General features: G+C 51.2%; 1 long non-coding RNA gene across 2 annotated transcripts in view; it reads left to right on the top strand.

The window, feature by feature from the left end:
• The first annotated feature begins 6,082 nt into the window (after nt 1-6,082).
• Nucleotides 6,083-23,228, top strand: part of LOC103675922 — a 35,461-nt gene continuing 18,315 nt past the window's right edge. Inside the window, exons 1-2 of one of the 2 annotated variants that reach the window (XR_571953.2) lie at nt 6,083-6,178; nt 22,143-22,820. This is a non-coding gene — a long non-coding RNA (uncharacterized LOC103675922). Of the gene's footprint in view, nt 6,179-20,975; nt 22,821-23,228 lie in introns of those variants that run through there. The other variant, XR_005833925.1, reaches the window with a different exon arrangement.

Raw genomic sequence — 23,228 nt, 5'->3', positions numbered from 1 at the left:
AGGTGGTGAGGTTTTTCAACCAGGAACTGAAGAGGAGTTATCTTCATCATGCATGCGGGCCTGTGCTTGCCTTGGGTAGCTGGTCCTCTTTACCATCTGGGTCTTAATGCACTTTTGCTGGTCTAACCCTTTTTCTGGTTTATTAAACACCAGCAGAGAAGATCCAGAAGAGCCTGGCAGCAGCATCGCTATGGGGCAGCTTGCTGCTACACATGTTTTAAAACCCGCGCTGCAGAAATTCGTCCTCTTTGTCTGGGCCAGGCGCTGCCCGCCTTCTCTCCTGCCTGCCGAGCCGCTTCCTCTGGCCCAGCAGCACCAGGCCTGACACCTCCACCATCTCGACATTCCAACCTGTGTGAAATCCCAACGGGCCAGACATCTAGCAGACCCGACACCCTAGATGCTGAACCCCTAACTGGCAAGACACCCCAGATTATCTGTCTCTACAGCTTCATGGGACATCCCAACCTTCCCAGCGTTCCCAGCCACCCAACATCCCTGCCCCACGTTGTCAAGTCCCGGGAAGCGAGTGGTGTGCTGGGCCGGCATTTGTTCTGAGCTTCCCTGCTTTTCTCTTCTGCACATTTATTTCTCTTTTAACTCCCTCTCTTTTTTGCTTAAAGAAAAAAAAAGTTTCCAACCTCTTGCCTTGCGGGACCGGCTAAAAGGCCTCTGTTTTAATTGCTCGGATAATGTGGTTGCTGCCATTTTGTTAAAAGCAATCACTCCTGCAGCGAAATCACAAGCTCTCTAGACAGGCCGGAGCCGACAAAAATGCAGGATTTGACGTTAAAAGCTAAATGGGAAGCTGGGGCGGCGGAAGGTAAATTGATGGTAGATCTGGCTGTCAGGGCCCGGCCCCAGACCGCCGCGCAGGCCGAGCGCCTGATAACCCTGGAGCACCGGCGGGGAGAGGGCTCGGCCGCTGTGTGTGTGTGTGTGTGTGTGTGTGTGTGTGTGTGTGTGTGTGTGTTCGTTCCTACAGACCCATTCTCAAATTCTTGGGAAGTAACCTGGAAAGCTCAACAGAGGGGGATCTGAGCACACTCCTTGCTCCCAGTCACAATTTTCCAGGATTTTCGCCCCCAGCTGGGACACTAACGGCACCCTTAAGAGCTTTTTTCAGGTCGAAACTATTAGAAGAAGACAGCAAGATCACTTGGGGTTCTTCCCGCCTTCTAAATCCAACCCCACCCCACCCTCTGGAGGCTTGGTGGGAAGCTCCAGCATCCGAGTATGTTAGCCAATAGGTCCGAGCACCTAGGAAGCGTGGGCCTCCCCGCCTGGGCTGCCCTTCTCAGGACCAGGCGGCCCGGTCGTCCCCGCGATGAGGTGGGGTCAGCGGTGGCGCCAGGAAGGGTAGCAAGTGTGCGTGAGTCGCGGTGGAGCGTGGCTCGATCCGTCCGCCCTCGTCTATGCCTCTACCGGCCGCCGCCTGCTGCTGGTGAGGATCACAGAGCTCGTATCCCACGGGTTGTTAAGGAAGCAGGAGGGTGAGTTGTGTGCGCGCTGATTTCGCTGGAAGGGGTGCCTAGGGTGGGAGTGAGCTCAGAATCAAAGCTGCGGGGAGCGGAAGGAGGCAGGCTTGTGAGCTACATCCGAGACCTTAGCTTTGCAGAGAGAGCCCGAACCAGTTGCGAGCGCTTGAGGTGTGCGTGCAGGAGACAATCAACTGGTCCAAGGATGCCACAATAGCCGGAACCGCATTTGCACTGAAGGTCTACAAAGCGCGGGAAACCTCTCGGCTATTCCTGGAGCTTTGAAGAAACTCGGTGTCTAACGCTGCGTGTGCGGCTTGCAGTTTTCTCTTCCACAGCCGCCTTGAGTTCTCACTGCGCGCGAGTCCCACCCACGCGCCTGGATTTGGAAAAGGAACTGGTGGTAGGTGCCAAGACGAGATGATCTGCGAAGGAGGCTTGTGGCGTACGCCTCGGAAAGGGCCGAACCCAGACCCTGCGCTCCGCTTGTCTTTTCTGGATCCGTTAACCTGAGTGAACCCCTTCCCTCCACCCAGCCCAACTCCTACGGTCCAGACCCCTGCATGAGGAGGAGGCACTAACAGGTCTCCGCGACGCACTGGACTCCTGGCCTGTCGCAGCCCGCGGATCCCTCCAAGAGAAAGACCTTGGAGCCGCCTAAGACCCCTGCTCGAGGCCCCAGTACCCCCCTTCCTGAGGAAGCTCAGCCGTGCCGTAGGGTTCACGTCTACGGGGTGAAGGGGAGGGGGTGGGGCGGCGGGAGAATGAAGTACTTTTTAACTGTTTAGAAAGGGGAGGAGGGGCGAGGAGGTAACTCCAGCGGAGGAAACGAGTCGCCCGTTTCCGGGGGCCGGACAGCTCCGAGCGCGCAGCTTTGCCATCCAGCTTCTGCCGGGCAAGTACTCTCCGCACAGCAACTGTCTGCCGGGTTCTAGCCGGCCTCTAACAGCTCCGCGGCTTCGGCCGGTCAGGCTAGTGAAGTTAAAGTGCACTGCGTATCTTACACGCGCACAGAAGTTCGACTTCTCTCCCTGTTCTCGCTCCACCCTGCCCAAGTCAGTTTCCTTCGAGGATCGCGTCCCCCGCCTCTCCCCTAAACGTGACCCCCCTACACACACATTCCCTTCAAATTCTCCCGGCATTTGGGCCGCTTTGATGATCAGATGGTAGAGCCCTGATTACAAATTTATTCCCGGCCGCTCCGTCCGTCTTTATCTCCGCTATTAGGGACATCTGGGAGTGATTAGCGCCGCGCCCGCGCCCGGCCGCGCTGCCTATCTCGCGGCGGCGGGGCCCCGAGCCTCGCTGACGTCAGGGCAGACGGCTCGGAGCCATCCCAGCCGAGCTGGGTGTAATCGGCGGCCGCGCGGCCAAGTCCTCCCCGGGCCAGGCCGGCAGCTGGAACGCGCCGCCTGCTTGCGCACAGGGACTTTCTAAATATGTATTTTTAGCCCAGAAGACGTTTTTGTTTTTCTTGTTTGAGGTAAGGCGAAGCCAGTTAAAGTTTCTATTGGCCCCCTCCTCACTTTAAATTTTCCAACTCGCTGCGCCTTGGTACATTCAGCCTGGAAAAGCCTCCCACAGCCTGCCTTGACTGACCTCTGGCCGCTCCTCTACGCCAGCGCCAGGGTGCTGCTCTCCTACACCAACAGCTGCGGCCCTCGCCGCGGTGCCCGTGCAGGCGAGAGGCAAAGGAGGCGGCTCTTAGGGCTGCCCTTCCCGCCGCACTGGCTCCTCTTGGTTCCCACAGCCCTCGGGCCTCAACAGTGGGAGTTTCTGCCTAATGAGGTGACCTGGAAGAGCCTTATTACAGAACAGGCCTCTCTCCGAGCCTCTGTCTTTGCACCTGCTATTAAAGCCCAATGGATCTAAGGAACAGAGGCTCTAGACCCTCTTCTGCCTACCCTCCCCCTTTCCCCAGTGGAAGTGCTCCTTGGCTGAAAAGAGAATGACTGGCATCCACTTGTCCCCTACTATATCTCAATGCCCAGAACAGAGGCTAGGTATATTTGTATAATTCCTGGACCGGAGAATACCCCAGACCTCCGACTTCAGCATCCTGGGGCACTGTCCTGATCTCTGGGATGAATCCAACTCCAGAACACTTTAGGCTGGAGCTTACCACACTGGTTATCCAAAAATCTCTGAAGAACTTGATAAAATTAGAAATTCAGCCTTCATTTCACCCCACCTTTACGAGAAATCCTGATTCAGCATGTCAGGTAGGAGAAAAGAATTATTCAATTTCCAAAAGCTCCCCATCCCCCCACCCCCGCCCCAGGATTTAGGAACCACTGCCTGAGGCCACACACACCCACTGCAGCTAATCCCACATTCTTGGCACTCGGTCAACCACCACTATGAAACGACGCTAGGGGTGAGGATGGCTTTATCAAGGATGGGGGAGAGGTAGGGCAAGGCCTGCATTATTTAAAGTCTCTACAGGGAGAGAATTGGCCACCCCATGAATCAGTCCTACACCTCGATTTAATTGGGAAATGCAAAGACTCAAACCCGGAAAATGCTATCTACTTCCACACAGGTTGCAAAGCCCAAGCCAGTGTTTACAGTGAATTTAGCTAGAGTGAAAAGAATCCATGGCCCAGGATTTGAATGTAGTGACAAGAAGATCTATTTGGGGGGCCCGGGATATCAAAAATAAACAGGAAATCCAGTAGAGAAAATTTTCCAAATGTTCACCCCTCTTCAATTCTTTGAGGCAACTTGAAACTCCAAATTCCAAAGTGTCTTCATGTAATCTAGAACGGATGAGGGCCATTTCCTCCTAAATCAGTGAAAATGTCACATTTGAGAGAGCTTGACTCCCTCCTTTACCCACCCTTATCCCCAACAGAAGGAGAAGGAAAGACTCAGCTGGGGAGGGTGGGTAGAGAGGGTTTGGGGGCTAGGAATAGAGAATGAGGCTTTAGACAACCGAGTCTGTGATGACTGGAGAAGGAGGGGCCTAACTGTGCTTTTAGGGGGGGAGGGGCAAGTAATAGCTGCACAGTAGTTTCCCACAGTGCTGGTAAGTGGCTTCTCCATGATCTTCCTTAATGATGGAGTCTACTCAGGCAAATAATCAGTTTTCCGAATGATACGGACTCAAAAACAAAACTAACAACAAAAAACTACATTGCTTAGGCAAAAACAATGCAGGCAAACATTACTTTTTATCAATACTTTCTGCACATAGCATAAATGAATTTTTACTTGAATTGGAAGGATGAATCCACATGGACCAAACGCCCAGAGAATCCCAGTTTGCATTTCCAAGCAAAGAAGGTAGGTTTGCAAGCAGCTTAACCGTTCATATAAAAGATTACCGGGTACTCACCAACCTCCTCCCCAACTAATAAGACAGTTTTCTCAAATAGTGTATTTAATGCACAGCTAATCATCAACAGCCAGGCCCAACCTGATGCTTCCCTGTGACCAGATGGAGTATGTCAAAATATCTTTCCTTATTGTACAACCAAATCATTGTGGGGAACAAGGACTAGAGTCAAGGAGACCTGCAGGTTTTTCTGTAAGAAGTGGGGTCATTTGCTGTTCACTTGTTTGCTCCTTCACCAGCTGAAAGGATTTAAAACAAACAGTTTCTTACTTAGGGGGGCAGAAGGAATTTTCAACCTTTATTAAGTATATTGCCTCAAGAAAAGGCCAAAAAGACATCATTCTAAATCAAAGTGGCCGTTAATACCTCCTTCCTGAAAAAATGGAAGCCAATGGCCACTGAAGCCAGTGCGTGTTTGACTTCTATTTAAAGTGGGCTGTTGTTGCTCTGAGCTGACAGTTTTGCCTTTAGGATAAGGCAGAAGTGCAGGAAAAGAAAAATGTGTGTTTGTTGCTTTTATTTTAAAGAAGAGAATGCATCCAAAGTCTGTAACTAGAATTTGGCGGTGAAGAAAAGCTGGTGCGGTTTTAATGGGAGAAAGTGGCCGCCAGGCCGCCTGACCATCGCCTTCGCTTTGCAAATCTGGTTTTCATATTCTCGCTCAGTAATTACCCAAAGCCATAACTGTCTCTGAAATTATTCATTAAAGTCATTTTCAGGGATTCTCACAGGATGACTCTTTTACGTTTATGATCTTCTGAGAGCAATGACATCAGCCTCTGTCTCTTTTCCGCTTTTAATTAATGTGCTGGTTAGGGGAGAGGGGCCGTGGCTGTGTCCGTGGGGAGGGGGCGCGCAAGGGGGTGGGGGTGGAATTCGCAGGCAGTTCTGCTCCCGGCGCGGTCAGCTGAGCTCCGGCGCGCAGACATCCTTTGATTAAGGAGGGTATTTCGGGGAGTGCAGGCTGTGCAGAAGATCACGTCTGTGCCCTGTGGTGCTGTCAGCAGTGACAGATCCCAGATGGGGCCGCTACTGTATGGCAGATTGAGTTTCTCAGCAGAAAACTCACCCTCCCTCCTAAAAGTCTTCAAAAACCTTCTCCAGATACTACAGGTCGCTTCGTGTGAAACTGAAAAAGTCCATCACCAAAGTTGGTTTTGCGTGCTTGTGTGTATGTCAGGTCCCCACCCCCCTTTCCTTCCTCTTCTTTTTTCTCTGCACTTCCTCCTCCTCTGAGCATCTTCGACACGCTGGGCTACCCAGCTGCTGAGAGCGCAGACCCGGCGGGCCTACTGGTTCCTGTTCGCGCGATCCACAGCGCGGCGGCGTAGACACAGCACCGAGGGGCCCCGAAGGCAATCCGGTGGGTAGAGGCACGGCGTCCGGGATGTGGGGGCAACGTGGAGCACCCTAGGCGCTGGGGTGGACCGCAAGGCCCAATACTCCCTGTGGGGCGGGGTTGGTGGGGGGGGGAGAGGATCGAACCTAAGGCGGAAGCAGAGAGCACCGGCGCTCGGCTCCCGCTTCCCTCCCTAGTTTTCCACAGCGGAGCGCCATCCCGCCAGCCTGGGCAATTTCGAGGGGCAGCGCCAAGCCTGAGAAGGGGTGGGGGTGGGCGGGGGCTGTCTGCGGGGATCTGGAAGTGGGCTGAAGGCGAGCCGCAGGAGCCAGCAGGGGCCCAGCCTGGTCCAGGATGGAAGAAGTGGGATGGGGAAAGTCCTGGCTGCGGCCTCAGCCGGGAAGCTAGACCAGGGCATCTCCAAGGTGAGAGGGGGCGCAGCGAGACCCGGCTTTCTATGCACTAAACACCCGTCCATTTGTGAGTCTGAGTCCTGAGTTTCGCATCCCTGGGCACACGCTGGGTTCGAAACTCCGCTGCAAAAACATTTGGGCTTATTTTAAACCTTTATTTTAAAAATAAACAAATGCCGCGTGTCCCTGCTTCCTCGAAGGTAACGGAGATTCCTCCCCTCCTCCCTTCCCTTCCGGAGGGTTCCTAGGCCAGCTCCGGGGGGAGCAGTAGTGGCCGGGAGAGCGGGGATGAAAGGCAGAAACGGAGGCTTACAACACTCTGATTCTGCTCCAATATCTAGATCCTACCCATCCTTACCCCCATGGCCCACTTAATTATGGAACTTGGCTTGTTACCACGGACTTGGGCCAGGGAGGGTGCAAAGAGAGAAAAGGCTGTAAGGACAAAAACCTAGGGAGTTTTGTTTTAATTTAAACTTAAGTAACTTTTTTTTCTTTCAAAACCCCGTGCAGTCGCCTCCACCTACTCCCACACCCCCTCCCAGTGAGGGTAGTTTGGAGAGCCTCCATTCGGCTTACAAAAGAGCCTCTGGGGAACAGAGAGAAAAGCTAAAAATACCGCAGACGTGAGGCCCAAGCCCAGGAGGAGGTAGCTGCCTCCCTCCAGCCCTGCCCAGCCCTGGAGGGGGCCGGCTGTCGGGTCCCTTCCTTGGAGCCAAGGGCCAGAGCCCGGGCTTGGCTGGACGCCCTCACTACAGCGGCCCGGCGAATTTCGCCTGGTCTTTGCGCCCCGAGCCGGTTACTCTTAGAGAAGTCTTCCGGTCCAGTCTCCGGTAAAATGAGAGATTACACTATTTGACGCTTTCCATTCCGCCTCCTCTGCACTCAGTTTTAAAGGCTCACTTTTAAAAAGAAGGTGGGACCACTGGATCCCACTTTACGTCAACAATAATCCGGTCACGCAAGTATTGTCCCCAGTTCGTAATGATCTATATGGATGTATGCAGTTGTTTTCAGTTCTGGGACACAAGCTGATTTGGGAGAAACCTGTGAATTCCTATTACGGCCCTCTTCCGAAAAAAAAAAAAAATCTAGCAGTTATTTTCCCCACAGTTCCCCCTAGGTTATCAGGTAAAACCACAAAACTCTTTATATAAAAGCAAAACACACACTAAATTTCAAAACTCCCGCTCGCCCCCTTTATAAGGCAGCTTTTATTTTCACGGCCCACGCTGGATGAAAGTGGTTTGTTTTGATTTTTTTTCCCCCATGTACCCACACGCCTTGTAAAAAGTTTCTGCGCACTGGCCCGGCCCCCCTCTGATGACCGCAGGGCCTTGCTTCCAGACTGCAGCCCCCGCCACTTGGTTTTTAAGTCCTCGCCTGGAGCCGAGGTATAATTGTGACCCCGCCCGAGGGGCGAGCCTCCCGGGGGGACGTTTGGCCCGGCCTGCCTTGGGGCCGGGACCTCCCAAGTGGCGGACCTGGGAGCCCAGAGCCGAGCGGTCCTCTCCCCCCTTGCCTCCTCCCTCACTCCCTCCCCTGCGGATTTTGCTCGTTTTCTTCTGGGTTCCACAGCTCGCCGGCGCAATGGCGCAGCACTTCTCTTTCCCACTACTTTTTTCGGTTTTCTCTCGCCCTGTTCCTCTCTAGCATCTTTTTGCCGCTCTCTCCGTGCCTGCACGCTGAAATCCCAGGCCCAGAGAAGCGAAGCGGGGCTTTGTCGGAATCTGGGGCAACCAACGGGGAGCCTGCGGCCCCTGGGCGCCGCGGCGGAGTCGCAACAGGGCGCGCTTCTGCGTAACGTCAGCGCGCTGGGTAATTGACCTTCCCTGGGCGTCTGTCAGTATGACTGATTTCCATCGGGGTCAAAATGCCTCTCTCCGGCAGTCCATCTTGGAGCGCTCTCTTACGCCGCACACCGGGTTAGTTGTTTTGTTTCCAGCCCCAGGAATAAATACTCTTGGGGGCAGCTCGAGAGGAGCCGAGGAATATACACGACGTCAATTAAAGGCAGTTTTCCTTGAACTACGAATTGTGATTGGGCGACCTGCGTGCCTTTCAGTTCACATTACCTAACTCGTCCTTGATCCCAATGCTTTCTTTAGAAACAGGGAATCAAAAAAGAGAAATGATGAATTGTTCCTGTTTTTCTGTGTCACGTGTAAATCCCTATCGAAACATCTCATTTTCAGGGTGTGATTTAAACGTAGAGTATGCGCGCGTGTCTTGCTAATCTGGCCTAGACAGACGATATATCATCCAGGCGGTGTTTTACAATAATTTCGAAACTGCTACCGACTTCTAGGTGTGAAACCAGTGCTGTGTATTTAAATATTCTCCGGGACTCGATAGAGGCTAATTACGCTGGTTGCATAACTCCGATTCGCTTTCAAGAAATGCTCTGGAAGAAGCCAAAGTGGCTAATCTAGCAGAGGCAGGGCGATTCCCTGCCTGCAGCGTTCTCTCCTGGCGGCACCAGGGAGCCCAGACGTGCTGAGCGTTCGCCTTCGAGAGCACTAAGTCGCATCCCTTGGGTGTTGAGAGAGGTAAACTTCTCCAGTCCAGGAATGGGCTCCAGCGGGAAGCTAAAGTCTTCAGACAACCCCTTTCCCTAACATCTAGGCTCAGGGACTGAGGCCCCAACTAAAAGTCTTCCCGAGTTAAATTTTTAACAAACTTTTGAAAAAACAGGTTTCTCTCCCCCATCCCTCTTCTTGTGGCCTTTAGGCAAGTAAGTACTTGGACTTGGGGGCAATTAGGCTCTTCGGTGGAACCCAGAGGAAATGTAAGAACTAAAAAGGTGAAGCAGAAGCCCCAGGAAGCCTTTCTGAGACTGGTCTCAAGTCACCGTCCCTGAACTCTGCCCTTGGGGTGTACACACCTCCGCCCCTGGACCCTAAGTCTCACCTTCGCGGGACCCGCACGCCCGCGCCCCTGTGCCAGACGCGCGCGCGTTCGCGCGCGCGCGCACACACACACACACACACACACACACGCCCCCTTTTACCCTCTCTCTCTCTCCTCTGTTGGTGCATTTATGACCTAATGAAAGTATATCCTTTAGGGAAAATTCTGTCTATAAAACGTGAAATATGAAGAACCGGTTTGGATATCCCCACTCGGGGCCAGGCCTGATCTTGAAGTTTTTTAGCATGAACACCTTGACTCCTGTTGCTTCCATGATCACTCTGTTATTTTCACTAAATGATGAGAATTGGTTCTAAGTGTCCTCTGCTCATTCCCTCTGGAAGGAAAAAATGTCTCCTGCCTGAAGATGTATCTTTATTTGGGGGAAAGGCATGTCTTAGGGGGAAAAATAATTTTATTTTCTATCCTTTGACATCTTTGGAAAACCCTGGCACCATATGTTCCAACCTCTGCAAACAGCTGGGGAAACCAAGGGCTCTTTCAACTCCCTTTCTTTTCCTTCCGGCCCCCCCTTTCCCCCAAATGCCACGTTTTGGGGTTTCACAAACATTGATCGGTTCTTTCTCCTCATGCATCTTCTGAAATCCCTCCTAATTTCCAATATACAAGTACCTCCTTGGAAATCACATAGTTAACCACCTGTTTTCGTGGGAAAAGGTGATCTGATTTTGTGTCTGGGGAGGATTTGTTTATTAACACAAGTGGGTAGAACTGAGATTATTCCCCATGTGGTTTTCTATATACCATACCTTTAAATAAGAGTTTTAAAAAGTCCCTGTAATTTTGCAGTTTGACCTTTGCCATGAGATAGGTTTAGGTTGTTTACTAGCAGGGACTATGCAACAGGAAAAACTGCAGGAGATGTAAATACTAGTGTTAGCTTATGAGCCGCATCCCCTTGTAGGGTGGAGTTGTTTGCTTATTTTTTAAAGGGCACAGCAGTTTGAACTTCCAAGTCTTTTTGGCATTCAGGGCCATCTGATGACCTGGGGGGGGGGAATTGTGTTGATTGTGTTAACATCACTAAAGGAATTTATACCCTCCTTTTTTTGATTTAGGCTTAAAACATTGTTTCCCGAGTAGAATTTGCCTAATAAAAACATTTGCACCTGGTTAAAGCTTAGGGTAAGGGGCAGATGTCCTAGGGCAAAGTGTTTAGCCCACCCTCAGAGGAGTGAAAAGATATTCGCGGAGGGGGAGCCACCGAGGGGCAGCCATTTCTAGGGAAGGATCTTGTCCTCCTCGTACAAAGGAGGAAAATTGTCCATTTTCAAGTGCCTTTTAGGAAACATCAGTCCTTTTACAGTTGGGTTCTAGCTTAACCTTTGTACCTATGACTGAGGGCTCAGCCAGTCCTGTAAGTCTGTGTTCCCAGTATAACCTGACTTAACTTGAGTAGCAAACAGCTTTAAACTGACGTATATTCACATCTGGGAATAGGAGAGAAATATTTGAAGAGAGGAGTGGTGTGCATTTTGCCTCACCTAAAGTTTTATACTTCTGCATAAATCTGCATGAAATATTATCTTCTAGTCATAGTTCTAGCTTATGACCAATTAAGCAAAACAGAAAGTTTGTTGCATGTTTTTTCTAGATCTGCTTAAGATCCTTCTCCCTAATACGTGATATTATCTCTAAATATAGTTAACATCCAACATCTCTCATATATATCCTGATCAGATTAATTTCTAATGAATAGGCAGTAATTCTCATGGTTCAAAAAGCTACAAAATGTACATATGAATAGTCTTTCTTTCTATCTGTCCAGGTGCTTCTCCCATTGTTCATTTCTTGAACAACCTTCCCGAGCTTCCTGATGCATAGAAAAGCAAATAGCAATATAATCTCTATGGATCTAGAATGATGCAAATTTCTCCATTTGTATCCGCTTGCTGGTCTGGAGGGCTTGGCGATGGGGGGAGATCCCTGGAAGCTTTGAAGAATTTTAAAAGAGGCTCTCACCAAATACAATCTGGCCAGGGTGTAAGATGCCTCCAGATTGTAATTAAAACTATCTGGGAAAGAGAAGACAGGGCACATGCAGAACAAACGATTTCTAAAGCTCCAAACTGGGTTGTTTTTTTTCTCTGTGGCTGAGTCCAAAGAATAAAGAAACAGGGAAGAAGGGAAGGAAGAAAAGCAAGCAGAAAGAGTGAGGTTATAATATTCTAGAGTTGTGGGGATGTGGCTCCTCATTTTTTGAAGCAAACACGCTGGAACACAAATTGGAAAGGACTAAATTGTTATGCATCAAATAAATACCAAATTTCCTCCTACTATAAGGGAGGTTTTGCCATGTTCTAGCCTGCAGATATCTTGAATGGGTCATAAATAATGGGAAAGGGATTGGGACATGCACGTGTATTATAAAACAACAGATAAGCTTGGCAGTGTAATGTAGACTTGAGAGACCTTAGATATTTTGTCCTTTACAATTCAATGAAAGACGATAAAGCCAGAGTTGATTGCTCCCTATACAGAACAGGGGGCACCTTCAGTTATATCAGTGCCCTTCTCAGAGATGCTCAAAGGTCTTACTGGCTGGCAGTTACTGACCTTGACCATCCTCTACGGAGGAGTCAGATGTGGATGGAGAAGAGAATATCCTTGCAGGAAAATTACCATGCACAGGGCCGCCTGCCAGGGATGGAGCCAGTTCTGCTATCTAGGGTATTCTGTGACTTCCTGGTACCTGGCCAGAATTGTGGTTGCTAAATTGGCTCAAGCCCACATGCTCCTCCTCACCACGCCTTCCCTTATCCTTGTAAATGGGGTTGGAAGCGTCTTCAGCTTTTTTTGTTTTTTAATACATTGTACTCATTACTGTGTGTGTGTGTGTGTGTGTGTGTGTGTGTGTGCGCGCGCGCGCGCTCAGGGATAGGGTTGCTAAGTGTATAAATGCTAAAAATTTCTCTTCTTTCACTTTGGGCTTCTCCTTCCTCTCTCTCATAATAAAACTAGATGCAGTAATAACAAGAAAAGCTCACTGCTGATTCCCTTTATCTCCTTTGAACAGATTCTTGTCTTCCCAGCTTAGTGGCTGTGGTTAGCTTTCAGGGGGTTAGCTTTCAGATCACCCACTGTGTTCAACTGATGCCCTTGTGGGACCAAAGGGCACTGGTTGGTGAAAAGGACCTCAAACCCTCTGCCCCCTGAAGCCCTGGAGCTGTTCATCAGACTGGAAGCCAAAGGCCCACAGTAACTCTAATTAGTGTATGCATATGCTGGCCAGCCTTTAGGCTGGTTTTATGGGGTTTCACTGGCGGTGCTTGAATTGGCCAGGTCAGATGAGGATTAAGGTTCCTAATGAATCATGTGACCATAAGTGGACTTGGATGGTGGCTGTGTTCTAGAGACCTATCCCTGGTGTTCTCTTTCTGTGCCCAGAGAGAAATGCTGGGTTGGGAGGCACCAGCCAAAGAGGGCACTGTTAGAAGTTTAAAATGTCCTCTTTATCTGCATCTTGGACAGAACATTTAGTGGAAACACACACACACACATCGTTCAGAAGTAAGAAGAAAGGCTCTTTTTTTTTCTTAGAAGTATTGAATTTAAGACTGGAACTAGGTCTTTAGAGTTTATCTGTTCTAACCATTTTTTTCCAGATGAGAATAGTCAGGCTCAAAGATGCTCCTGGCTCCTAGCCAGCATGTGCCGCTAATTAGTGACGCCGGGAGTGGTGAGTTCCTCTTCTTTGGTTAGGTAGTTATTTCCAGGGATCTCTTGTTTAAGATAAAGACATAAATAAGAAGAAGGTCGTGGTAAAAACAGTTTTTAAGAAAAGAAAAAAATGATGTAGAGGGCCAGGCAAGAGTAGAGGTAGCCAGGGAAATGACAGTCTGGGGGATGGGTTACTTGAGCAGGCCTATCTCCATCATTTCCTGGAAGTCTTTACTCTGACTCCAAGACAATTATTAAAGGCTGATGTTTTCACAACACAGATACTTTTCGTATGTGCGTGTTTAAACCAGTCCAGGAGAATAGATTCTTCTCTCTTGGGGAAAGGGAATGGTGTTTTCAAAAGGGAAGCAGCTCTCATCAAAAGCCTTCGTGGATCTGGTGACAACACGGACACGCGCTTCGCCTGGAGCCTGGAAACTGTCAGGCGGTGGAGGCGGGGTGGGGACAGCTAGCATCGCGGAGTCCCAAGGTGAGCGCGCGAGGGTGGGGTTGGGGTTTAGGGGGGGTAGTTCTACGCTGTACCGGGGAGACAAGGTCCCAGGCCTTCTCCGGGGCCTTTTTGGAGTTCCGGGAGGGCTGTGACCCTGGACCGAGGCTGTGGCTCGGATAGGAAACTAGGGACGATTCACAGGGAATCGCTGAGGGAGGAAGGTTGGTACATCGCCGCGACAGAAAAAGATGAAATGGGGGAAAAGAGATGGGGGGAGTAGAGAGATTGAATAGTCACGAAACGGGGCTTCCGGATCTCTCTAGGGAAACAGTCCACGGATAGGGTGACCAGATCCGGTCCGCTGTCTGGGCTGAAGATCGTACTTGGGCTGGATGTGACCCCTCTGTGTGTTGTGGGGAACCACCAGGATGGCTCTGAGTTTTGCACAATTTCACGCTTTTGAAAGGGGCGGGTTTTTTTTTTTTTTTAATTCTTTTGGCGTGAGTTCTCAGTGGGATCTGAGGTTGAAGGCTCTCCCAGCCTTCGGTTATCTTTCCTTACGCCCCGGAAAGAGAACTGAACAAAATTAAAAATCAGCCAAGGAAACTAAGCAACAGCCCCCACAAGCCATCCCACAACATAGCTGGGGAGCAATGTTCTGGCTTCAGCTCTCAGGTTCGAAATCCGAATAAATGGAGCCAGATCTTGGATTACACCCCGGGGATAGCACTTTAATGTAAATGTAAAATATGCTTGTAATAATCACTTGTGAGCCCTGAAGCAGCTCTAGAATCTCTGTTTAATTATGGGGGCATGAGAGGAGAATTACCAGCTAATTAAATCCAATCCTATTTGTAATTCTCCCTCTGCTGCTGCCGACTTTAAAATACGAAATTGCTTTTTAAATGTGCCTGCATATGAATTTTTTAACACATGTGAAACCTAAAGGAGAAACAAGGGAACAAGGGGCGGGAGAGAAAAAAAATGAAAGCAAACAGAGAGACGCAGGCTGCTGGGCCCGAGTCAAGGGGGTATCACGAGGGATCTCCGCGGCCGGGCCTCGCTCTCCCTGCGCTCCTGCCCGCGCTCTAAGTTTGGCCACGAATGAAGCCATTTCCTGTCTTCGCAGAGGCTTCGACCTCTCCTTTCCTGCTAGCAGGATCTCTCTCAGCTCACGCACGTCGCCCCCAGAAAAGTCCAGAGGCGCGGAAACCGCGAATGCCGCGCGCCCCGAGGCTGCGGCCGGCCTGGGAGCGGGTTCCGGCCGACGCAAGGGAGCCGCGCGGGGAGGAAGTGAGCTCACTGCGGAGGGCAGGAAAGAAAGGCGGTTCGGCCAGGCGCAGGGCTGCGGCGCGCGGAGCCCGGGGGAGGAGCTGCGAGCTCGGGTCCCGCTGCCCTAGCCCGCGGAGGCCGGGGCCGAGGCCGGCTTTTCGTGGTGCTGGGGCCGCCGGCAAGGACTCCACCTCGAGCCGCGCATTCCGTCCTTCCCGCTCCGGGAGGAGAGACGCGGCCCCGACTCGGGAGGTTCAGGCCTCGAGGGTAGAAGCCTGAGGCTGGAGACTTGCGAGGGCTTTCTGCGAGCGGACGAGGCCCCCACGTCCTGGTGTTTCCCTACCCTCCCGCCGCGTGAGCGTTTGCTCGTCTGTCCCTGTGCGCGCGCTCTCTCTCTCTCTCTCTCTCTCTCTCTCACACACACACACACACACACCACACCTACCTACCCTCCTCTTTCATTAACGTCCCTCTCAAATTCAGGTCCTGGAACTTCGATTTATATTAGGACGTCGACTGATTTGCATGAGAAAACCAGGGTGACCGCGGCCACCAATTCTTGAATACACCTTAGTACTGCTGAATTAGAGTATTCCGGGGGTCTGTTCCAAATCTGGTACCATCTGCAGCCAACTACACCAGCACCGAACGGCTCCGAAACAGTCTGGTCTGGGGAAACGTTCTCAAGAGGGAGGCCGGCTATCTCTGCGGCACCAGGCCCTGAATGCAGAAAATGTGAGACTGCAGCTACACTCGTTTCCAAACTGACAGTGCGCCCAACAAATGCAGTGGCACCTATCCCAAAGGGAGGCATTCACACCTCCACCTCCCGGGCCGCGAGTGCTACTCCAGCCAGCCGGGCCCTGCGTGCAGTCATTGCTTGGTGGTTGCAGAGAGCGTTCGCGCCTGGAGGATACCAGAGCCCGGCTGGAGGTGGAGTTGAGAGGTAGCTCGACGCTGTACTGGGGAGACCCTGGTCCCGGGCCTTCTCTTCTCTAGCGCCTTCCTGGAGGGCGCTGCCCTCGCCCCAGGACAAGTCGCTTGGGCACCAACCTAGCGCGGGGGCGCGGCCTGTGATCAGTCTCCCCTGTTGCCGGTCTGTGGTTCGGGCGTCCTGCAATTAGGGATTGCTGAGGCCTGGGAGGTAGAAAAGTCTGAACCCCTCTGTGTGCCAGGGTGGGGGGATTATTGTCAGACCACGAGGAGGAGTCATTGTCTTCAGGACGTAGTGTGGGGATGCTTGTCGGGTTTGTGTGTTCTGGATCTGGAATCGGTTGGAGAAATTTCCATCAACTAGGACCTTGCCATTTCCCCTCCGCTCCCACCTCCTGCAGAAAGCCCTCACATACCTCTTGTCAGCTTTACTCAGTCGATAGTTTGCTTCATAAAATTAGTAAAAAAAAAAAAATAATAATAAGTAAAAAGTCAGTCTTTATCGGTGTATTTAGTAGGGAGGTGGTGACGTTCCAAGAAGCTTCCTAGTGTGAACCTCTGCGGCCAGGAAGGGAGAGCCCTCAAGGCTTTACTTACTGGGGTTTCTCTCCCATGCTGCCAGCTTGGCCCCCAACACTCCCACCCCTTCCCTAGTAGTCTTTGTGCGCCCCGCCCCCCCTCAGTGGGTCCTTAATTCCTCCCCCCCCACACCCAGTTCCCTCAGTGGGCCCAGGCCAGTAGCGTTGCCTCCTGGCGCCACGCATGAGGCAGCAGGTACTCTGAGCCTTCCAGGCCAGACCGCGGAGGGGCCTCGCTGCCTGCTTTGGAACCTCTCCATTTTCCCACACTATTTCACATTCATATTACTTTTCACACCCTGTTAGGCAGTAATAGCACTGAACCTGCTAAATACTTCCATGCACAAGCCAGCCCTCCAGCGACAGCTCCAGATCGTCCACCTTCTGCCAGTGATGGGAACGAATATTACTCTCTCCTCGTGTGGGGTCCTTGGCTTCTTCTCTTCTCTCTAGGCTCTACCTCCAAGCCCTAGTAAGGTGGTGCTGGTGGTGGACACTGGTTGGGGGCCCTCGGGTGTGGCGGGGATGGTTGGGGGGGGGTTGGAGATCTGGGGACTGTTTTGGCTTTTGTTAATTGTATGAGGCTAGACTGGGGATTTTTTAAAGAACAAGGCCTGCCCTTCGGCCTTAAGCAAGGAGTAAGGCCTGTCCCGCATAATAAGCACCGGGGTGGGAGTGGGGTGGGGGAAATTAAATTAGACCTCTGCGCCCAGTCGGTGTCATGAATGCTCTGGAGAAGAGGACAAACAGCAAGGTTGGCCTGGGGAAGCCAGCACTCTTTGCACCAAGTGTTGCTTGCCCTTTGGCTGTCAAATGAACTCCAGTCTCTCATGCCAGGACCTTCGACCACCTACCACCGCAAGAGATTTCCAGAGTCCAGTTATAGCAGACTGGGCTCCATTTGGTGCACTAGGCACCACAGTCCTGGCACTCGCCTAGGCTTGGGCCTGGGCTCCTAGAAAGAGGCGGGCGTGGGGCAGGGGGACTGAGAGTCCAGCCACCACAGCAGGACTGAGGCCATGTGGCTCAATCCGAGAAGTCAGGGAAGTTAAGGGTGGTTCTCTGCTGCTCTTCCAGGACCTCTCCTCTGTTCTTCCGTCAAGAAAAGAGGAGTAGGGGTGACTGGTTGGCTCAATCCATACAGTATGTGACTCTTGATCTTGGGGTAGTGAGTTCAAGCCCCACCTTCAGTATAGACATTACTAATTAAATAAAAAATTTTTTTTGCCTGCCTCTACTTCCAGAACATGGGACAAAGAACTACTTTTAATGAGAGCCTATTAAATGTCAAGCATTTTACAGGCTGTAAAATATTTAATCTTCCCAAACCATAAGAAGAGTATTTCCAAACCTTGTATGCCTGCAAGGATACTGAGGTGCACAGAGAGGGGACCTGGCCAGAGCCTAATCTGCGCATCCAAAGAAAGTCCAGGCTTCCTTACTGCCATGCTCTTGCTTCTAGCAATGTCCTGAGACCTGATGACACGATTAGAGGTTCTGCAGCCTGGCTACGTCTCTTTTTACCTTGAAGAGGGAGATGAGCTGCCTTCCATGGGCCTCTAATATACATTCCCAGAGAGATTTAAGTGATGGAAGATCCGGGTCTAAGAAGTTGAAGCTTTGAACGCTACTTTAAACTGTAGCACCTTTATACCTATTCCTCCAAAATGTTCGAGAAGATCCAAGTTAGCAGGAATCTCTTCCTCAACCAGAGGAGCCCCAAGTCTGCCACACACATGTCCCTCACTGTCACTTTTCTTGCCTCATCACATCAGGGTTGAGAAGATTTAAAGTCAGATTCACTGGGCCTGAGTTTCTGTTCATGCCACTAACACAGAGAGGCTGTCTGGTGACTGCTTGCTCATACTCTTGAGAAAATGCCTTAGATTTGGGATTTGAGGCATTTGCAGAAGGTAGGAGGAGTGAGACAGAACAGGCAAAGCCAGAAAGCAAGGAAGGAGACTGCACAGGCCGGGGGTGGGGGTGGGGGACTTTTTCTGTTTCCTCTCCTACACAGTCCTAGCCTAGATCCTCTCCATTGTCTACTTCCTTCCCCATTTTCTTTCTTCTTTACTCTCCTGATGTTGGGCCTGACCAAGGAGAATTAGGGAACCAGATGCCCACATTTTTCTCTTTTGGTCAGTTGCAGCATGGGACACAGGCTCCAAGTGGGTATTCAGGACAAATTGTTTTAAGGGGTCCCTAAAGCTATACTCATTCCTGTTGAGCCCTCTGTTCCCTTTGGACATGGGAGGTAATTCCTGGGGTATCAGGTGCATTTCCTGAATTTCTAGACCCTAATTGCCCCTGGAGCACTCTTCCAAACCTGGAGGCAGCTAAATGAGTGGTCACTGAATAGGATTAAAAAAAAAAAAAAACTATCCGGGTATATTAACTTACTTTATAGTCGTTGTGGTGGGAGAGGGAGAGCCCATGGTGATTTCCTAAATGCCAACTAGTTAACTCTCTCTGCCTCCTCCCCCTGGTTTTCTTTTACAACTAATGATTATCTATCTCAGTGGTGACAAAGAAGGCACACAACAGACAAGTAAAAATCAAGTTAAGAAAGCTGTACTGCATTCATGTATTTCTCCTCTAGCATATTCTGCCGTAGTTTCTGCTGCTGCTTATGGCTGGACTTTATGAACACCAAATAGAAGAGCCTGACCATGAGACTAGGATTAGGTTGCCAATTTGCATTGAACTTGGTTTTCCCTCCTCTGACCAGAATAGCATGATCAGATACAAAATCGCCTCTCCTCTCAGAGACACTGGCAGTATGAAAAAAAAAAAAAAAAAAAAAAAAATCAATAAATTCAAGAGAGATATTAGAAGAACAGGAAACTGTAGGAAGAGAGGGAAAGAAAAAGGAAAATACTCATACGCAAAATTGGAAGGGTGTTTGGAATTCTGCCTGAATTTCCAATGACCAAAGCTAAAGCTTATCTCCACTGGGTTTCTCCACTGGCTTCTCAAACCCAATTCCCTTGTTCAGTATCTCTGGGGGTTTTTGCCTGGGAAGGGCACATTCAAGTGGGTTTGGGGTCCAGCAGGGCTCTACGCACTGGCGGTGGGTAGGGACAGCTGGAGGTTGAGCAGGGAGTGAGGTGAGAAAAGCCCTGGGATGGACGGGTATGTCAGGGGGAGGCTCTCCGCCATCCATACAGAGGGGCACCAGTGACTTGAGCCACAGTGCTCTTATGACAGTTATTAACGGCCAGACTGATTTTTTAAGCCAAGACCAAAAAGAAATGGATCCAAATGAGGAAACCAGGGCAGCTTGGATTCTGCACGATGGCCATGAGCCAGGGGATTGCACCACTGACCAAATCCATAGTTGCTTCTTCAGCATCCAATCCGTGCCAGGAGAAGAGGTGTATGTGGGTGGGCTCTGAGCTCCAGGGTTCGTAGCTGTATGGGGCTGGAAGGCAGTCAGAAGAAACAGCTAGATTAGTAGTGCTTGCGGTTGGCAGAAAATGGGAGGCACTCTTGGTGTACTTAAGAAGACTTACTACCCAGACTTCCTCCCCAGCAGATTTAAGGTAAGTCTCTCCTTTGCTAAGAATGACCAACCCCGCCCCCAAAATCCATCAGGAGTTAAGACAGATCAGGGACTCCTGGAGAGTCTTAGAGTTCCTGGAGGTCTCTAAGATCCCACTTGACCTCCCTGTCAGAGGCAAGTGCTTTGTGTATTTCGTGGCCAGGTAGACCTGGGTTGGAGCATGGCTTCTGGACTTACTGGTTTTGTGATCTCGAGCTAGCATCTTGGCCTCACGGAGTTTGTTTCTGCCTTTGCAAAACCAGGACATTTGCCCAATAAGAGGTTTGAAAGCTCTGTTCCTAGCCCTGATGACCCTCATTGTTGTGCATTTGTTTATTTGGGGGGGGCAGGAAAGACGCATTTTCTTTATAGAAACTCTAGAAATGTGACAAAACTTACAGTTCCCTTTCCCACGGGAGGTATGGCTTGCTAGGCTGATCTACTCTGACTCCCCACCCCCCCACTCCCCCACCCCCACCCCCACCCCCTGTTGCCAGCTACTAACGACTCTGCAAATTTCAAATCCTTCCCTCTGCACAGCACCAGCGCATTCTCGACCTTGCCCCTATTTACTTTCTCCAACTCTGGTGGCAAGGTTTGATTTTTTGCATTCTTGCTATGGGTCTCTTCAGTTAGTTCTAATAAACTCCAGTGACACTTCCGGGAAGCCCATATTCAACAGACCCAAAGGATGGTCCCTCGAGGCAGGCCAGAACCTGTGCAAAAATTCAGACCTGTGATGCCAGTGGAGCACGGCCTCCTACCCACCTGCCTGGGGGGCCAGTCCACATGTGCATGACTGGGTGTTCTGGGAGAGGGAAGGATGTGAGCACTAGTTGGCCACACGGACCGAAGGGCAACACCTGCACTGGCCGTGCTGGAAACATTTGCTAGGATGAACCCAGGAATTTGGGCTGTGGAAAGCCTTTTGGGCCTGGGCTCCACCACCCCTTCTTCAGCCTTTGCCCAGGCAGTGGAAGGTTCAGGGTTGGTGTGTCTGGGCCCCTCTCAATGCCCAATGCTTCCCAGGGAGTCTTGAAGAACTCCTGGGCTCCCTTTACATTTTTTTTTTTCACTAAGGAAAGTAAATGTCTTGCCGTAGGTTTCCGTAGTTGTCAGGCACTAATTATAGAAGATGGCCTTGCAGAAACTTGGCTGTTGTGGCCTGAGGACCCTGGGGCCAAGTAAGGGGCTTGGGAATTTACATAGAAAAAAAAAAGTTTAGTTTGCACCATCTGGGTAGGGTCCAGAACAAACAGATTGATGGCTGGTAAGGAGGAGGGGAGGGTCTGGATTCCCCATTCCAAAACGGGGGCCTCTATGTCACCTTGCAGGTGAGAGCTGGGGAGGCAACAAATCAGTGAGACCTGGACTGCACCTGTCCAACCTGAGCAGTTGCCGTCTGCCAGACCCCTTCCAGGGTGTGCATTCGGCCAGCACCACCATTCAACTGGGACCCAGAAAAATCTCTTAAACTTGCAGACTTGGAGAGAGACGAAGGTAGCCAGGCAACGGAATTGCGGAAAACATCCTCTCGGTCACATGAACTTTATTGTAGATCAGGAAGTTATCTAACAGCTGCCAAAACTCTTCTGACTCCACTGCTCCAAATGTTGACTGTTTCTCACACCTCACCATTGGGTACGGAGTCTGCTGCCTTGGGGGTTATTCAGATTTCCCATTCCCTTTCAGATTCGATCTACCCCCACCTGCCTGGTTGCATTTGGAGATGATTTCCTTTTTTCCATTCTGGAGACCATGTGGCTCCCATACTTACCTGGGCTGGCAGTTTCTCCACCCACCCTCCTTAAGGGGAATTCCAAATCTCTTGAGGAGGGAAAGCTGGGTTGAGAAAGGGTCAGAAAAAGGAAGCTGAGCCTGAAGTCCAGGCATACATTATTACATTCTCCTCCGGGTGCCTTTGAATCACTCCAGAAAAAAAAGTGCAGCACAAGAAGTAATTTTAAAGGGCTACCTCCCTCTCACTAATTCCTAGTCCTGAGCCTGATTCACCAGCAAGAAGTTAGACTTCTGTGGCCTTGCATCTCCCAAAGGGTCTGGTAGAGATATTGAGCACATAGTAGGAGTTCAGACAATAGATCCTGGTTGACAAAACAGATGCTTCGAAGGAAGGGGGCAATTATTTGAGAGCAAGTGTAAGTAAAAGCGGGCGCGTGTGTGTATCCTGTGCCTTTTCAATTAATTTCAGGCTCACATACAAGATTACCCCGAGGATCTGCTCTCACATCTCAACCCAGCACCCCAACACCAAGCCGATTTTTGGCATCGAGGGAGCCCCTCTTCAGCTGACCCATTTGCAGACACGGCATCACTGTGACCTCTGCCTGGCAGTGCTCCTCTCCTCACCGTGGAGGGTCAAGGGGAGCTGAGCCCACCGGAATCAGACTCAATCCAGACGACCAGGAGCAGAGACCTTCCTGGAAGCCAGAGCACAGAAAGGCCACTCCTCGTGCACCCAGTGAATTTACTCTGCGTAAAGAGGCGCTCCGGGCCGTGTCCGAGTCCCTGCGACCACAGGTGGGACCGGGATGCTGAGGCGTGCGCTCTGGTCCCCCTCTTCACGTAACCCTGCAACATTGGGAGCCCTACAGGAATCCCCTTCTCTGCTTGGTGGAGAGCAGATGCGGACGTGCTTGAGCACTGGGGCTTGACGACGACTATTTAGAGGGGCCCTGGTGTCACCCACCCCGGCGTTATCGTTGACCACGGCTGTTGCTGTTCTCTCTTGGCCTTTGGTAATTAGCCGTCAGCGCCAAAAGCAGCCGCGTGGCGCGCACCCCGGAAGCGCTTGCGGAGACCCGGAAGCAGCGGGAGCTCGGACGCTGCTCTTCCCGCGTGTGAGCTCCTCGTCCCGCCCACCTTTGAGGTACCCTGGTTGGCGAAGCCTCGCGTCGCGCGAGAGCGGGTCCCGGGCTCGCGTCACCCTCCTGCCCCGCGGTGGGGAGTTCCCCGCTCCGGAGTCTCTCTTACTTGCGGCGCGCCCGGGCCTCCCTGTTCCCCGGAGGAAGCCCGAGTGGGTGTAGGTCCCTCGTTTAAGGTCGCCGTTGCGTCTGGCCGTGTGTAGAGGGAGGCACAGAGAAGGAGGAATTTACAATCGGCGTGTGAGTGACTAATAAACTCCCGAAAGAGCAGAGTGTAAATTTACTAGGGATCTTCAGTTGTGATTCACAATTCTGCAAGTAATAAAAGGCCCACCCCTCCGATTTCCCGCTTTGATGGCCTCTCCCCAGCGAGCCGCAGTGGGCGCGAAGGCGGGGAGTGCGGGGGGGGGGGG

The sequence above is a fragment of the Ursus maritimus genome, unplaced genomic scaffold (assembly GCF_017311325.1).
Source record: "Ursus maritimus isolate PB19 unplaced genomic scaffold, ASM1731132v1 scaffold_11, whole genome shotgun sequence".
Classification (NCBI taxonomy): Eukaryota; Metazoa; Chordata; class Mammalia; order Carnivora; family Ursidae; genus Ursus; species Ursus maritimus.
This window is presented reverse-complemented; position numbering and strand designations above follow the sequence as displayed.